We start from the raw sequence: 18123 nt of genomic DNA on the forward strand, positions 1-18123 counted from the left end.
GCAGGCGGCGAGGGGCAGGCTAGGCCAGGGGAGAAAGCGGCGCAACCGCGGCCGCCCCTCCTGGGCTCCCGCGCGGCTCCGAACGAAGGAGAGGGTGGGGGGAGACTGGAGAGGAAGGGGCGAGGAGCCCACTTCTAGGGAAGATGAACGCAGCCGGAGGAAGCGGCCGTGCGGGCTGCCTGGCTTCCGGACCACGCTGCTTCCCCGCCCGTGGGCCAGCCGCTGCCGGTGCGGTGGGTGGTGCTTTTATTCTTTGTCAATCTGGAACCCTGCTGCGCGCTCTCTGGCATTGCAATAAGAAGGGGGAGGAAAAGAGGTGAGCGGGGAAGGCAGCACGAATCTCCCTCTTCCTCTCCCCCCCCTCCCCGCACCCCCCATCCCATCCCATCCCATCCCATCCCATCCCATCCCATCCCACCCCCTGCTTCCGCGGCGCTGCGGTCCGGATGCACTGCAGTATCAGGTAGGATTCACCCCTTCCTTCTTTCTTCCCCAGGCAGCGCTCGCCCGGGCGGGCCAGCTCCTCGCCTCGCCCCCAGCCGGGACTTCTGAGCTGAGCTGCCTTTGGTGTCCTCCATAACCAGCCGGGTGGGTTGCCCAGGAATTGCATGTAGACGGAGAATGGGGCTAACCTGCCGTTAGAGATGGGCTCTCCATCCTGAACGCCCAGGCAACATTTTGTTTCACGGAGAGCAGCTGTAAAATGAGGGGTTTTTTTGTTTTTGTTTTTTTCTTTAACTACCCTAGCCCTTTTCCCCTCCCAGGGAGAGAAGAACTTGAAAGCATCTGAGTTTGTGTTTTAAACCCAACAGGGCAGGTATCATTACCTAGCACAGGAACTATGAATTTTCAGAACAGACGTTCCCAAGCACTTGGGGCTTAACAGGCTTGGAGACCCTCGGATGCCAGTCCCGTGATGTGATCTGGCTGGGTAAGCAGGGCCAGGCCTGCTCTTACCTTACTAAGTAGCATTGGCACTCCGTCTTCAGTATGGCACTATTTTCAGTGATTTATATACCCTCAGTTAGACAAGCCTATGGAAAGAAATCCCAGTGACCTGGATGGAGGGCACCAGTATCCTTGGACACTGGATAGGATCTCATGGTAGGCTAGGGACTAACAGCCAGGATGAAGTGACTCAAAGAGTTGGTGGAGCAATTGTGTTTCTAACTTTTCTTTGAGGGTTGTTGATAGGGGAACATGAAAGAGCGTAAGAGTGGCCTGCTCCCCAAGAAGCAATTGGCATCTTGAGAATTTGTCTTGTCTCTTGGGGATTTTTCATTGATCTCTCCAAACCATGACATTCCAACTGTTGCTACTACTTGTTTTGGCACCCCTTTTTGTCTCATGACAGTAAAATCTATCTGTAAAAGATATGAACCCCACTTTTTCGGGGAAATGTAAAAGAGGACAGTAAAAATTGAGCATACATGGAAAATAGGGATAAGTATATCTGTTTATCTGTCCATCTATCTGTGTGCGTGGTCTATTACAAAATGTGGAGTCAAAAAAAGATGAACAATTAATGGCAGCTGAGCAGAAAAAAATGAAATTATCTCATCTTGAAGAAATTCTAAGGGAGACAAGTAGAACAGTTAGTTCAGCTCAAGCACCACCTTCTATTTTTTTTTCCAGTTTCCCAAGTTTTATTGAAATACTGTGCTGGGGCAGCTAGATGGTGCAGTGGATAGAGCACCGGCCCTGGAGTCAGGAGTACCTGAGTTCAAATCCAGCCTCAGACACTTAACACTTACTAGCTGTGTGACCCTGGGCAAGTCACTTAACCCCAACTGCCTCACTAAAAAAAAAAAAAGAAATACTGTGCTGACCACAGGGAGAATCACCCTAAGGAGATAGGTGTCACTCCTAAGCACCACCTTCTACAAGAAATCAACCCCCCACAAGTTTCCAGTGTTCCCCTTCCTTAAATTGCCATCTGATTACTTAGCATTGTATCCCACCCTCCACTTCCAGACCCCAATCAGGACAGTGTAAACTCTGAGGGCAGGGATTACTTCTGCTACAAGATCAAAGATATGTATGTGAAAGGGACCTTGGAGGTCATTAAGTTCAGGCCTATCATTTTACACATGAGAAAATTAAGGCCTTACAGAGGTTATGTAATTTGCCTTAGATAATAAGTGGCCAAACCAGGAATGGAACCCAAATACCTGACTCCAAGAACCACCATGCTTTCCACAGCATCCTATGGATGACTTTATAACCCTATCTCCCTAGCCCAGTACCTTGCAGGCAGAAAGATGATTAATAAATGCAGTTGGAGAATTGCAAACTCAAAGAAAATTGTGTTTAAATACTTTTCAAAAATGAAAAGTTATAGTATTACTTTTATACAGTGATTGTTCTGTTAGCAAATGGGATGCATTCTAGTGATACCCCTTTGTTAGAAATGGTATGATCAAATAATAATATTGGGGACATAAGAATGTTTTTTTAAATTAATAAACACCTTTATTTATAGTTTGGGGTTCCAATTTTTATCCCTCCCTTCCCCCCATAAGATTGCTTTAAGGGATATTTACTGTACAAAAATATTATTAATAAATGCTAGCCAAAATAATGTCAGATGTGGCTAAAGACAATATCTGGAAGTGAGGAAGTGGGTGAAGGCAGAAAGGATTGGTTGATTTAGGATTTGGGGAAACCTAACAAACAATGGTAGCTTCTTCACATGAATTAAGAAGAATTTTTTTTGAAAACATGGCTAACTTCATATAAAGGAGCTTTGTTCCCAGGAAATTAAGTACTCAAGGTATGACTTTGTTTTCTGATCTAAATTGACCTTAACTTTGTCTTATAATGTAGAAGTGTGCTTTTTTAAAAAAAGATTTTTTGATGCCTTATTTTAAAAACTTTTTTTTTCAATCAGGCATTTATTGGCCATTTTTAAAAAAAAAATGTGTCTGTGTCTTGAGGCTGTGACTTCTGTCAAGAAGTGAGTAGCATGTTTCATCATAGATGCTCTGGAATAATGGTCCTTACATTGTTCAGACTTCTTAAGTTTCTGGTGCCTCTTGTTTTTACTTGACTATATATAATACGTCATCCAGACTGTTGAAGGTGACTAAGAAAAACAAAGCAATAATCTCCCACTAGAGGTGTACTTTTTTTTTTTTTTTTTTTTTTTTGTTTTTGTTTCTTTGAGGGGCAATTGGGGTTAAGTGACTTGCCCAAGGTCACACAGCTAGTAAGTGTTAAGTGTCTGAGGTCGGATAGAGGTGTACTTTTAAGAAAACTTTGACACATGAAAATGAGTTAAAGAAAGTATAAAACTTAGTAGTAATTATTTGTTTTACTGAAGGATTCTTTCAGTTAAAAAATTAATTTTAGGGTACCTTTAGAATGTGAGCTTCTTTAGTGCATTTAACATTCTCAGTTTCCAAGATGCTACAGGTTCTTAGAACACATCTTGAATAAAAAAAGCTTATCTGCAATGGGTGCCAAGTGGAGCAGTGGATAGAGGACCAAGCCAGAAGTCAGGAAGACCTTAGTTCAAATATGACCTTAGACCCTTACTAGTTTTGTGATGGTAGGAAAGTCACTTAACCCTATTTGCCTCAATTTCCTCATCTATAAAATGAACTGGAGAAGGAAATGACAAATCCAGTATCTTTGCCAAGAAAAACCCAAATGAGGTCACAAAGAGTAAGACATGACTGAAATGACTGAACAATAACAACAACAAAAGGTATATCTGTACAAGTTGTACATGAGGGTCTTTGTTTTTTATTCTATTAGGTTACCTTTTCCAAAAGGGTACAGTATTTGGAGGTCCTTAATCTCTTAGCACCCACTAACTAGGCCAATAACCTTGGAAGGCAAAGATCCCCTTCTGCCTAGTCTTAAAATTGAGACCCAACTAGGATCCAGCATATTTTCCTAAGTGGCCCTTGGGCACCTCTTTTTTTCCTTCTTTACAATTCTCTCTGATCTAAATACTTAAATATTTCAAGGACATGTGATTTTATATCTGTGGGTACTACCTGTACCAAAGGCTGATTACAGCAACCCTTTATCACTTGATTAATTGGTCTTTAGGAGTTGTTGGAGCTGAAAAAAAAAATGATCACCAAGTGGCTAAGCTTTTGCTGATGAGCATCTCTAGCTATACCAGGCCTCAAAAGTCCAAACTCCTGTATGATTATTAAATCACCTGGCTATATGTGAAGCCTTTCTAACTGAGTAGGACCAGCTAGAGCTTGTCCTCTACTGGCATAAGCTCTAAGGAGACTCATGTCACCTCCACACCATGATGAGACGTCACATATGTGACCATTTTTAGATGTTTAGGAGATGGTTAGGCCAGCAAAAGTGTCCCAGGGAGCCACAGGATGCAAAGGGATCGAAGTTCTCTAAGTATCCCTTTCAGGCATTCTTTGACTAGGAGAGTTGTCTTCATTAAGTGGTTAAGCTTGAGATAATGTGCTGACGACCACTGTGGAAGACCAGAACAGAGAACAAGAATCCTCATTCACTAGGAGCTGACATCTCATTCCCTGCTTCATTTCACACATTCCTTCCTCTCACTCACAAGTATGAATATGACTTTAGTATCATTCCCCGCTTTCCCTTCTCCCTCCTCCTTCCTCCTCATTATATCACCCAGCCTGTGTTACGCTATTGGGGGGGGGGGGCCCGCAGGGGGAGTTAACTTATGGTCATCCCATTTCTAGGTCTCTTTTCCCATCGTGATTTACTTGTCCTGTCTCACAATTCTTTAGTACCCTTTCTGTGACTTGATAATATAAACTAATTTGATAATTTAATCCATTTTTCAGTCCTAATGGATGAATGTGTTAACCCTATTTGAAGACAATGCTTTCTTATCCCAAAGTGATGATTTTAATAATAGGATAATTATAGCTAGATGGTGGTACAGTGGATAGAGCACTGAGTCTGAGTAAGGAAGATATGAGTTCCAATCCTATTTCAGACACTTACTAGCTGTGTGACCCCCTTAAACCTGTTTGCCTCACTTTCCTCATCTGTAAAATGAGCTGGAAAAGGAAATGCCAAATGATTTCAGCATCTTTGTCAAGAAAACCCCAAATGGGATCATGAAGAATCAGAAACAACTGAACAACAACAACAAGAAGAAATGATAGGGTTATTTCAGGCATCTGAAGTATCCTTTCTGGATATTTTTTGAGGAGGGCTCCTTAACTCCAATCATGGTCTAGTTCACACAGATATACAAACTCACATAGATATTAAAAAAAACAACACCCCACCACATATATCCTATTCAGTCCCCCAAAGTACAGAATAATGCATAGAGAAATTCAGAGAAGAGCAGAGGAAAGAAAAAGTTTTTTTTTTTAAAAAAGTAAATATACACAGAAATAATGTAAATGTAAAGGAATTATGGAATGTAAACGAAAGGAAATCGTACAATAAACAGTAGGGGAGGAAAATGACTGACCGTGGATAGTTAAGAGACAACAGAGTAGTCTTGGAGGGCTGGGTGGAGGACACTAGCATGGATGTACTATTGGGCTTGGATTAAGCAAGACTACCCTTCAAAATCTGGAACCTTCACAGGGGTGTACTGGCTCTTAAGAGCCTATTGTTAAAATTTTATTGTGAGCATTTACTTACAAATTGGAAATTGGCAAGTGCTTATAAATCAGTGTTATTGTTTTATTGATTGTCTAAACTCAAGAAAGTGATGGAGAAAATGTTAATTATGTGGATTAAACTTAAAATTATGTGATGGATTTTTGGAGAGCAAGTTGTTAAACATTTAACAGCACTTCCCTGAATCCTGGCACTTACCCTCTCTGAGTTTCGTCACCTGTAAAATAAGGGTAACAATACCTTTTGTACTTACCTCACAGGGTTGTTGTAAGGTTCAAATGAAATATACAGATGTATATATACATATATATATATATATACACATATATATGTATATATGTATGTATGTGTGGTATATATACACATATATTTTATATGTGCTGTCTATATGTATATACATAAATTTTATATATTATATATTCATATGTGCATATATGCATGTATATGTGTATAGATAAATCTATAGCTATAGTTATAGCTATATATATCAGGCTCTGTAAACATTAAAGTATGATATAAATGTCAGCTGTTACTATTATGGCCATAAGATTATAAGTGGAAGAAAAGCGATCCATGTCTTAGCTAGTGAGTAGAGATAGGCTTGAGTGAGATGAGTGATGCCACCACAGAATGTCTGGCATTAAGTACATACTTTGAGCCAGTCACTGTGCTAATCACCAGGGTTACAAAGAAAAAGTGAAAACAGACCCTGCCCTCAGGGATCTTATGTTCTAATGGGCAAGACCACACATACATCAATTGGTAGACATAAGATAAATATAGAGTAGGTGGAAGGTAGCCCTAGAAGGGAAGGCACTAAAGAATGATCCTCTAATTCTAAGTAGTGATACTTTACTGCACCTAAACTTTTATAAAATCAGTGAAGAAGCATCAAGAGTGGCAAAGCGGGGCAGCTAGGTGGTGCAGTGGATAGAGCACCGGCCCTGGATTCAGGAGGGCCTGAGTTCAAATCAGACCTCAGACACTTAACAATTACTAGCTGTGTGACTCTGGGCAAGTCATTTAAACCCAATTGCCTCACCAAAAAATAAAATAAATTAAAAATAAAGATATTTAAAAAAAAAAAAAGGGCAGCTAGATGGCGCAGTGGATAGAGCACCGGCCCTGGAGTCAGGAGTACCTGAGTTCAAATCCAGCCTCAGACACTTAACACTTACTAGCTGTGTGACTCTGGGCAAGTCACTTAACCCCAATTGCCCCTCAAAAAACAAAAACCAAACAAACAAAAAAAGAGTGGCAAAGCATTGGTAAATGTCTCTGTGACTAGGTACCATGAACAGTTTTGCCCTTCCACTTGTTATTAGGATGATGGCAATAATCGCTTACATTTCTATAGGACTGGAGATCTTGCAAAAACACTTGACATCTGTTGTCTCATTTGACATAAAGGTAATTCCATTTGCTTGGGAAGTGAGACAGCGTTTCTCATTTTGCTTAAGTTTTATAACAGCAGACATGTAGAAGTTTGTAGTTTTGACATCTGGACAGAATGATTATAAAATTATTAGAACAGACAGAGTAGGTTTGCCACCTTAAGTTTATATATTTACTATCGTGCAGCTGACCTTTGTAAGGGGCTAAAATTCTAGCTAGTCTGTCTAAAATATCTCATGAGTGGTCACCAATAAATTATAAGCTTTAGCAAGAATTAGACTTTTAAGCATTTATTAAGGTGAATAAGAATTTGGTGAAGAAAGGCCTAGATTCATCTATCTATTAAAGGGAGAGCGCATTTCTAGCTCCCTTCTCCACCCGAGTCCTGATGAAAGAGAGCGAGAGAGCCAGCCTCACCCCCTCTTCCTCCCATAAGCAAACGTCACTTCCTGATGCCAAAGAACCGCATGTCTTGCCCTCAGACACTTTCTCCTCATGGCGGAGCGTCCTGAAGTAAGCGTCCAGCAGGTGGTGTCATTTGTTACACCTTGCAGTGTTAATTAGGGTTCTCTTCTTGAAGATCTCCAGGGATGAGAAATTCATTACCTCCTGGGGTAGTTTCTTAAGTGTAAAGAATGTTTATTTTGCATATAAAGCTGCAATCCAAGTTTTCCCTTCTCTATGCCAAACATCCTCCTTCCTTGTATTAATCCTTGAATGGGCAGTTAGGTGGAGTGCCAGGGCCTGGAGTTAGGAAGACTTATCTTCCTGAGTTCAAATCTGGCCTCAGACACTTACTAGCCATGAGACCCTGGGCAAGTCCCTTAATCCTCTTTGCCTCAATTTCCTCATCTGTAAAATGAACTGGGGAAGAAAGTGGCAAACCACTGCCAGGAAAACCCCAAATGGGGTCACAGAGAGTTGGACACAACTGAAAAAAAAAATGGCAGGAATGCCTTCCAGGCTCCTTACTAGCTCAATAACCTTCCTGCCAATGCACTTCAGCTTGTCATTGTTTCGGCTAAAATGTGTTAGCCAGAACTAAATACAAACTCCAGAAGGGATCAGACTAGGGAAGAGTCCATTTGGCTTGTTATCTCTCTTGTTCTTGATAGGGCAGCATCTTCAGAAGAGAGAGATGTTGTTAGACCCACATTTTAGGAGTGTTAATCCAGCCTGGCAGCTGTGTGGAGGAAGAACTGGAGAGCTCCACACCTTGAAGATATCACAGCTGTGGGCCATAAAACACCAAGCCTCAAAACAAACAAACAAACAAACAACTCACTTATTGGCCAGGAAAGAATGAAGGGGAAGGGGGGTGTTTGAGTCAGATTCCTAAATGGATAAGAATGCTGATGAGCTTAGTGGGGAAGGGATTAAGAGAGAGCAGAGGAACAAGCTGAAAAAAAAACCTTAGAAAATAGAAGCAATATTACAGAAGGGGAGAGGAATCATCATCACACACTCCCCTCAAACCAGTCACTTATTAAATAGAGATCTGAACTATGAGTGAACAACTCATTCCAGAGGGACTGGGAGAGAAACAGAGACTGAAACAATGATTTCATTGGTACAGGGGGCTCTCAGGTGAGGATATTCCCTCCACCAATGCAGGCAATTTATAATTCCTCGACAATCTAAAGTCTTAGAGTACTGTCTAGAGCACAGAAAGGTTTAGTGACTCACCCAAAGTCACACAGTCAGTAGGTGTCAGAATCAGGACTTAACTGGAGAGCTCCCTGATTCTGAGGCTAAACCTAGGGAGAGGTCTGTGCAGGCAGGCAGCACTTAGAAGGAATGGAAAATAGACACCAAGATGCTGAAAGAAGTCGTTCCAGGATAAAACAAACCTGAAAACTTTGCTCTTGCCAATACTAGAGGGGCTGGTGCAGCAGCAAACCACATTCACCAAGGGGCAACCTGGACCTCCTGTTATTTTGCTCGTAGTCATGTCGACTGTGTAGGTGGTGATGGAGGGTAGGATGCAAAAGAGAGGGCACTTTCTTGAGACTTTTCAGAAATGAGTTCTCCTGGCTTTCCATGGATATAAGCCTATTCTTTGGTTCTTGGGTTTTTTTTTTTGGTTGAGTTTAATAAAACCAGACCTATATTCAGTGTCTTACTAGCCTGCATGTTTGAAGCAGAGCTGAACCCCTTTAGAGGAAAACAAAACAATACAGATACTAATGTCCCTAGGGCTAGTTTTCAGATAAGATGTATGGGCTACTTGCAATGTATAATGGTGAGAAAACTCCTTGCATCAGTCTTTTGATCTGACTGGGTTTCTGGTCAGCATAATGTCATAGGTCCTTAGTTAAGGGTCTCTAAGTGGCAGGGAGAGGTGGTCCAGCTTCCCAGCCACACAGGGCTAGGTTCAAACAATGTTTTTTTCTCACAATTCTCACAATTGAATAAAGTTTTCTCTCCAGACAGAAATAGGACTAGACCCATAATTGAATAGAAAGAGAACTGAGCTAGGTACAGAATTGAGTCACAAGATGGAGGCAGTGTGGTTCAGTCAATTCCCACTACCATTTGCTGTTTTAATTCCCCCAATAGCAAATAATAAAAGACTGTTGTTCAGCTGTGGCAACAAGGCAAACATGATAGTCTGTGTTTCCTATACTTTGATTTAGAAAGTAAAGTCACTGTACTTTTCATTTTTATAGGAACCCAGTGCCTTTATGACCCCTAGACAATTCCTTCCTGCCAAATCTGCTCTCATCTAGTTGTTAGGTTGGAAACCACTGTATAAATGAGAGCTATTATTGGTTGTGTTATTGGAAGGACATTAATAAACTGACTCATTCTAACTTAGGGATGTGGATTTTTTCATCCCAAACAATAATTTCATTGCAGGGTCCATTTGAAAAAAACACCTTCTCTTTTGTTTTAGAGATTTGCAAAAGGTAATGCTGTAATGTGTCAGAGGCAATTATGCATTGCCTCATTAAAAATGAACTTTAATTTCATGAAATCAGAATGCAGATATTTCTGACTCCAAGTTTGTCCCTTTTTCTTTCTACCACTTCTCCTCTTATTCCTTTAAAAATTTAAAATGTCACTAAAAAAAATTTTTTAATGTCGAGGGCAATTAGGTGGCACAGTGGATAAAGCACTGGCCCTGGATTTGTGAGGACCAGAGTTCAAATCCAACCTCAGACACTTGACACTTATTAGCTGTGTGACCCTGGGCAAATCACTTAACCCTCATTGCCCTGGCCCCCCCCCCCAATTTTTTAAAATGTCTTCTAAAAGACCATAAACAATGCTTATTAAAGCTTTTTTAAAATTTAATAACTTCTTTTTTTTTTTTTTAGTGAGGCAGTTGGGGTTAAGTGACTTGCCCAGGGTCACACAGCTAGTAAGTGTTAAGTGTCTGAGGCTGGATTTGAACTCAGGTACTCCTGACTCTAGGGCCAGTGCTCTATCCACTGTGCCACCTAGCTGCCCCTATTTAATAACTTCTTAAAACTAGGGCTGTCAGACATTTGATTTGAACTCAAAGCCTTGCTTAGTCCAAGATTGTTCCTCTACTGACTTCATTCCACTACCTCTCCTCCTATTCCTTTAATACATTAAAATGTTTTTAAAAGACCATTAAAAAAACTCCTTAAAACTTTTTTCATTCTATAACTCCTTAAAACTAGGGATGAGGGGCAGCTAGATGGCGCAGTGGATAGAGCACCGGCCCTGGAGTCAGGAGGACCTGAGTTCAAATCCGGCCTCAGACACTTAACACTTACTAGCTGTGTGACCCTGGGCAAGTCACTTAACCCCAATTGCCTCACTAAAACAAACAAACAAACAAACAAACAAAAACTAGGAATGAGGTAAAGGCAGAAAAGTATGAGAAAAGGATGAACTGCCCTGAACTCTATCATCTCATATGACCAGCTGCCACCTAAACATTTTTACCTGGGTGTCCGTCCTTGTAAGCATCTCAAACTCAACATATCTCAAAATGGAATTCATTCTATTGTAGGGCTTCTTAACTGGTGGATGGTGAACTTTAAAAAATTTTTTTTATAACTTCAATATAATGGGTTTCTTTTATAATCCTATGTATTTTATTTTATGCATTTAAAAACATTATTCTGAGAAGGGACCCATAACACAAAAAAAGATGAAAAATTCCTGTTCTATTTCCATCCAAAACCCCATCCCTCCTCTAGACTTCCCTTTTTCTTTGGAATACACCACAATTCTTCAGATTACCCCAGATTAACAACTTTAGAGTCATCCTTGACTCTTGCCTTTTCTTGACCATTCATATTCAACCAGGGATCATATCGTAGTGACTCTACTTTCACATTCTTTCATGCAATGCATCCATTCCCTTTTCTTCACTCACACACCTACCTTCCTATTTCAAGGCCTCCTTACCTCTCATTTGGACTATTGTAATAGCCTCCTAATTGACCTCCTTGCTTCCAGTTGCTGTCATCTCCATTCATCTTCCACAGTGGTCAAATTAACCTTTCTTTTTTTTTTTTTGGTGAGGCAATTGGGGTTAAGTGACTTGCCCAGGGTCACACAGCTAGTAAGTGTTAAGTGTCTGAGGCCCGATTTGAACTCAGGTACTCCTGACTCCAGGGCCAGTACTCTATCCACTGCGCCACCTAGCTGCCCCTTCAAATTAACCTTTCTAAAACACAGATATGCCTATGTCATTTCCCTACTCAAAAAATCTTCAGTGACTATTGCCTCCAGGTTAACCAAAGAATCTTCAGCTTGTCATTCAAAGCCCTCCAAAATGTGACTCCTACCTACTTTTCCAGTCTATTCTAGTTAAACTGACTTGTTACTTGTTAGTCTTTCATGACTTTCCATGCCTATGCATAGGTTGTCTCAAATGTCTGGAATTTACAATTTTTCCTGAGGCCAAGGCTGAGTCACAGCCCCATTTATGGCTCAGAGTTAGTCATTTTAAGCACCCTATGGAAATCAGTCCCTTTGTGCCACTGAACTCAATACAGAGATAAAATTTCTGTTCCTGTATGTTTCTCATAATTGCTCTATAGTTAGCTGTACATTTCTCAAGGGTTGATCTGTTTGGGCCTCAGTTTCCTCATCTCTAAAATGATTGGGTTCCAAACTAGACGATCCTAAACATCTATTTGAACACAAAAACTGTATGTAAATAATCAAGTGGATCCATGACCTTGCTGATTCATGAAGTTCTTAGAGTGATGCAGATAACACATTTTCCCTTGCCTATTCTGTGTGACTCTTCCATGTTCTCTCAAATACCTACCACAGGGGGCCCACCCAATGTGCTGGAGCTCATCCTTAATTTCTTCTGACATTGTAAGGGTACCAGGGGATCCCTCTGGCTACCCCACCTCTCATCCCTCCCTTTCACTAGGTAATGAGCTCATCTCTTTTTTCTGTCATAGAACTCTTTGATGACATCCTTCTTTCTTGTTTCTCATCAGATTTCCTCATTGTTTATATTATGCAGCCTGCTTGTACCTATGATGTGCTTTTCCATTGCTCTCTGAGTGATGCATATCTTTAATTTTTCTAAGGCCATGGTGTTCTAGGTTTCACTGCTATATAGTAACACCAATAAAGTGTTTATATTGGTAATATGGGCTTTATCCCAAAAGCAATCCAGTCTACTCAACTTTTCTTTTTTTTCATTTCAGGGTTCTTCTCATTGTATTGTGCATCCCATATATTTACTCATACTGATGGACAAACTCTAGAGTGTCTATTCTGATGCATGTTGAAATCTAGACAATAAATATCTTCATTCCTTTCTGGAAGATCTATGACCCTAAGTTAATATGGTTGGTTGGTTGTTGTCCTTCATTCCTGGAAGACCAAAATTACATCACTTATGTTAGAGTCAAATTACAATGTGTCTGGGGCAGCTAGGTGGCACAGTGGATAGAGCACCAGCCCTGGAGTCAGGAGTACCTGAGTTCAAATCCGGCCTCAGACACTTAACACTCACTAGCTGTGTGACCCTGGGCAAGTCACTTAACCCCAATTGCCTCACTAAAAAAAAAGCAAACCAAAAAATTACAATGTGTCTGACTGTGGTTGGTCAGACCAATATGAGGTTGGAACACTCTATAACAGGTTGGGCACAAAGAGTCTATGAGAACATCTGGGATAGATTCTCTAAATCCGCACATCTCATGTTTCTTTTGAGCTGCTGCAATTCTGCTTTGCTCACAGAGCACAGTGGTGCCATCTTTGATGTAGGCATGCCATGCTAGTCAATCCTTTGCCAGTGTCTCCCAAGTTATATAGTCAATTCCAAAGTTCTTCAGAGAACAAAGTTAATAAAAGATAATACTATTCTTCAAATAAACCATTACTAAGTACCTACTTGGTGCAAAGCAGATGTTGCTGATTTTAGAGTGAGGCTGCCCAGTCAGGTCCCCTACTCACCAGTTGCTAACCTTGGGTTTTTTCCAGTGTTGAATTCCTAAAACAAAGCCCTGATCTGATTTTCAACTCTTGTCAAAGATGATCTGGGGTTACAAAGTAAGATTTTCTTCTCCCTCTCAATGACATTTTAGGTGTTCTGGTTATTTCAGAATTGTTTTTACCTGATCTTTCCCTTTTGCACCCACCATGTTTCAGCTGCCTTTTCCTTCTACCTTCTGGCCTACTTCTTCCATTGGTGAGTTCTCCTAGGAACTTCCATTTTGAGGAAGGGACCAGACCAGCTGGACTTTACTCTTCTGACTTTGCTACTATTGCCTTTTCTTTCCCATCCACCCCTCCCCCCTTCCCACTGTGAAAATGTATACCTTGATTTGCTTGAGTCCCCTATTTATCCAGGTAGTCAGAGCTACTGTATGAGAATTGTTTGCATTGACTGACACACCAACAATCCTTTGCATGACTGAGAGTAAACCTAATTGGACATGCAGATAATGAGTAACTCTGAAGCCAATCAAAGACTTATCTGACTGCAAGATATATGACTATGGATATATCCTGTTTATGGTCTTTTTGGAGACAACCTTATCTTCAAGGACTCCCTTAACTTTGGAATAATCCTTTTTCTTTTCTTTTCTTTTCTTTTTTTTGAGAGATCTTCTTATCAAGACATCGTCTAATAAGGCCTTGAACTGAACTGCTTATCACAGAGGATGCTTTCTGATTTGTGTATCAAAGGCCCCATCCTTGACCCCTGAAATTCCCCATTACATCTACCCTTGGGAATGGGGCTCATTCCTTTCTATGCCCATCTTTCCCTCCAAATTCCTTACCTACCTTTGTTTAAACTGCATATAAACCCCTGCAATCTGTTACCTGGCTTCCTATGTAGCAATAAGCTAGACAGTACCCATGCAGCATGCTAAATTTTCTTCCCTGCTTAATAAAACCTTTCTTTTAATTTTCATAGTCATTGTTTTTCCTTAATTAATTAATTTATTTAAAGTTTTGAGTTCCAAATTCTATCCCTCTCTCATTCTCTCCCTCCATACCCTCCCCCAAGGTTGCAAGCAATCAGTATAGGCTATACATGTGCAATTATGTAAAACCTTACCATATTAGTCATTTTACATAAAAAATTCAAGTTTAAAAAAAAGGGAAAGCTCAAAATGGCATGCTTCAGTCTGTGTTCAATCAATATCAGTTCTTTCTCTGGAGGTGGATAGTATGCTTCATCATTAGTCCTTTGAGATTGTCTTGGATCATTGTATTGCTGAGAGTAGTTAAGTCATTCACAATTGCTCATAGAGCTATAATGCTGTTGCTGTGTACAATGTTCTCCTGGTTCTGCTCACTTCGCTATACATCAGTTCATATGAGTCTTTCAAGGTTTTTCTGAAATCATCCTGCTTGTTATTTCTTATAGCACAATAATATTCCATTACAATCATATACTACAGCTTGTTCAGTCATTCCCCAATTGATGGACATTCCTTCTATTTCCAATTCTTAGACACCACAAAGAGTTGCTATAAATATATTTTGTACAATTTATTTTCCTTTTCTCTTTTTCAGTTACTGTTGTTAACTGTTTCCCTCCATCCTATTCCATTCCCCATGATATTTACTCTACTATCTTCTTTCACCCTATACCTCCTCAAAAGAAATTTGCTTCTTTTTGACTGCCCCCTTCCCCAATCTGCCCTCCCTTCTTTTATCCCTCCTTCCTTATCCCCTTCCCCTCCTACTTTCCTTCAGGGTTAGATAACTTACTCTACCCAATTGATTGTGTATGATATTACCTCCTTGAGCCAACTCTGATGAGATTAAGGTCTTTGAGCCAATTCTGATGAGTGTAAGGCTCATTTACTGCCCATCTTAGATAGATTACTCCACTTAATTGGGTGTGTATGTTGATCCCTCCTTGAGCCAACTCTGATTGAGCCTATTCTGATGAGTGTAAGGTTCATTCACTGCCCTACTCCTTCCCTGTCTCTCCCCCTACTCCATAAGCCCTTTCTTTCATGTGAGATTTCACCCCATTCTACCTCTCCCCTTCCCCTCCCCCAGTGCATTCCTCTCACATCTCGATTTTACCCTAAAGATGTCATCATGGGGCAGCTAGGTGACACAGTGGACAAAGCACCCAACCTGAACCCAGGAAGACCCAAACCCAGGAAGACCCGAACCCAAATCTGACCTCAGACAAAAGACACTCACCCACTGTGCAACCCCAGGCATGTTACCCAACTCCAACCACCCCACAAAAAAAAGATAAACAAAAAATAAATAATTTATAGATATCATTCCTTCATAATCAATTCCTACCTATTCCCTCTGTCTAAATTTATTTTTATCATCTGCCCTAATACTGAGAAAATTCTTATGAGTTAGACATATCATCTTCCCATGTAGGAATGTAAACAGTTTAACCTTTAAACATCCCTCTTAATTTCTTTTTCCTGTTTACCCTTTTATGCTTCTCTAGGGTCTTGGATTTGAAAGTCAAATTTTCTATTCAGTTGAGGCCTTTTCATCACGAATACCTGAAAGTCCTCTTTTTCTTTGAAGTCCCACTTTTTCCTCTAAAAGATTATGATCAGTTTTGCTGGATAGGTGATTCTTGGTTGTAATCCCAATTCCTTTGCCCTCTGAAATATCATATTCCACACCCTCTGATTCTTTAATGTAGAAACTGCTAAATCACATGCTATCCTGACTGTGGCTCCACAGTATTTGAATTGTTTCTTTTGGGCAGTTTGCAATATTTTCTCCTTGACCTGGAAGCTCTGGAATTTGGCTATAATATTCCTAGGAGTTTTCCTTTTGGGATCTCTTTCAAGAGGTGATTGGTGGATTCTTTCAATTTCTATTTTACCTTCTGCTTCTAGAATATCAGGGCAATTTTCCCTGACAATTTCCTGGAAGATGATGTGTAAGCTCTTTCCTTGATCATGGTTTTCAGGTAGACCAGTAATTTTCAAATTATCTCTCCAAGTCAGCTGTTTTTCCAAGGAGATATTTCACATTGCCCTATTTTTTATTCATTTGGATTTATTTTATTGTGTCTTGATTTCTCATAGTCATTAGCTTCTATTTGCTCAATCCTAATTTTTAAGCAATTATTTTCTTCAGAGAGCTTTTGTACCTCCTTTTCCATTTGGCCAATTTGGCTTTTCAGACTGTTGACTTTTTTTCATGACCCTCCTGCATCACTCTCATTTATCTTTCCATTTTTTCCTCTACCTCTCAAACTTTATCTTCAAAGTCCTTTTTGAGCACCTCTATGGCCTGAGACCAATTCATATTTTTCTTGGAAGCTTTGGATGTAGGAGCCCTGACATTGTTATCCTCTTCTGAGGGTGCACCTTGATCTTCCTTGTCACTAAAGAAACTTTCTATGGTCCTCACCTTTCTTTGTCTGCTCATCTTGCCTTTCTTTTACTTGACTTTTAGCTCCTTAAAGTGGGGCACTGTTTCCAGGCTGCACTATCCCAAGCTTCAGAAGTCCCAGGTGGTATGATTTAAGGAGGAACAGGTTCTTCACTCACCTGGCCTGTTCCCTGGTTTGTAGATGAATCCAGACCAACTTGCTAATCAACCAGCTTTGTGTGTTGTGGTTGTCAGCTCCAATGAACCTATACCCCTCCCCATCCTGGGCCAATGCTACTCAAGCCTACCTCCTGGTTCCCAGTTCCCAGCAGGGGTGAAAAACCCAAGTTCTGCCTCAGCACCAGCATAGACCTCTGTAATCTCCCCTCTGCCAAAGGCTCATCTCTCTCACCAGACTGTGAGCTTAGTTCCAGACAACACTGGTACTGCAGCTGATTCAGAGGCTCTGGGAGCCTCTTTCTCTGGTGAGGCCTTCCTGGGATTGGATCTCTGTCAGCGTGACCTCGGGGTTGGACTCCACTCCTGCCCTGGCACAGCAGCCCCCTCCTGCTGACCTTCTAAGCTATATTTGGCTAGAAAATTATCTCAGCCTGTTCTTTTGTGGGTTTTGCTGCTCCAGAAATTGTCCTATGGCGTTATTTGGAGGTTTTTTGGAGCGATCATTTTGTGAGTTCTGAGAGCTTACTGCCTTTCCTCCACAATCTTCTCATAGTCATTGTCTTTCTCTGGTTTCCTTCTCTTTCAGGAGGAAGGGATTTTAGGTCTCAGGAACTAGCCTTTGTTTTCTCAGGTTTTCCCCTTTGAGGAAAGAGAGATCCAAATTCCATTAAGGGAGCTTTGCTTCAGTTTATACCAAACACACATTTCAGCTCCCTTATTATCTTCTCTGCTTAGAAAGTAAGCTCCTTGAAGCCAGATGCTGGAATTTTTTGTGCTTGTAATTGTATCCCAAGAGTTTAAGCACAGTGCTTGGCACATGGAAGAGGCTTTGTGACATCTCATTGACTCTGAGCTTTTATCTCTTTTTGTTTTTTCTTAATCAAGAAGCCTCCCTATTTTAATATGGTCTCATGATCCTTACCTTTGTTTTAAAGTTTTCCCTCTTCTCTGCTTCCAACATATTAAGTGATATTTTTTTTGTAATCATCTTTAAAATGAAAAACTAAACATACTTTCAAATATCAGGAGCAACTCTTAGCTAATTCCATAACCACTTTTTAGCTAACATTGTATTTTTATATGGTTGTAATCAGTATGTACATAGAGTTATTTGTTCTACTCTGTTCACTTTACATTAAATTTGTATATTACTATTATATTTGCATAGCCCTTTCC

The 18123-nt window shown here is 40.6% G+C and overlaps 1 protein-coding gene across 2 annotated transcripts in view; it reads left to right on the plus strand.

The window, feature by feature from the left end:
- The first annotated feature begins 219 nt into the window (after positions 1-219).
- Positions 220-18123, plus strand: part of MSANTD3 (Myb/SANT DNA binding domain containing 3) — a 36831-nt gene continuing 18927 nt past the window's right edge. Inside the window, exon 1 of one of the 2 annotated variants that reach the window (XM_043975842.1) lies at positions 220-316. The gene's annotated coding sequence lies outside the window, so the exon portion shown is untranslated. Of the gene's footprint in view, positions 317-383; positions 464-18123 lie in introns of those variants that run through there. The other variant, XM_043975841.1, reaches the window with a different exon arrangement.

Source organism: Dromiciops gliroides, chromosome 1, assembly GCF_019393635.1.
Source record: "Dromiciops gliroides isolate mDroGli1 chromosome 1, mDroGli1.pri, whole genome shotgun sequence".
NCBI lineage: Eukaryota > Metazoa > Chordata > Mammalia > Microbiotheria > Microbiotheriidae > Dromiciops > Dromiciops gliroides.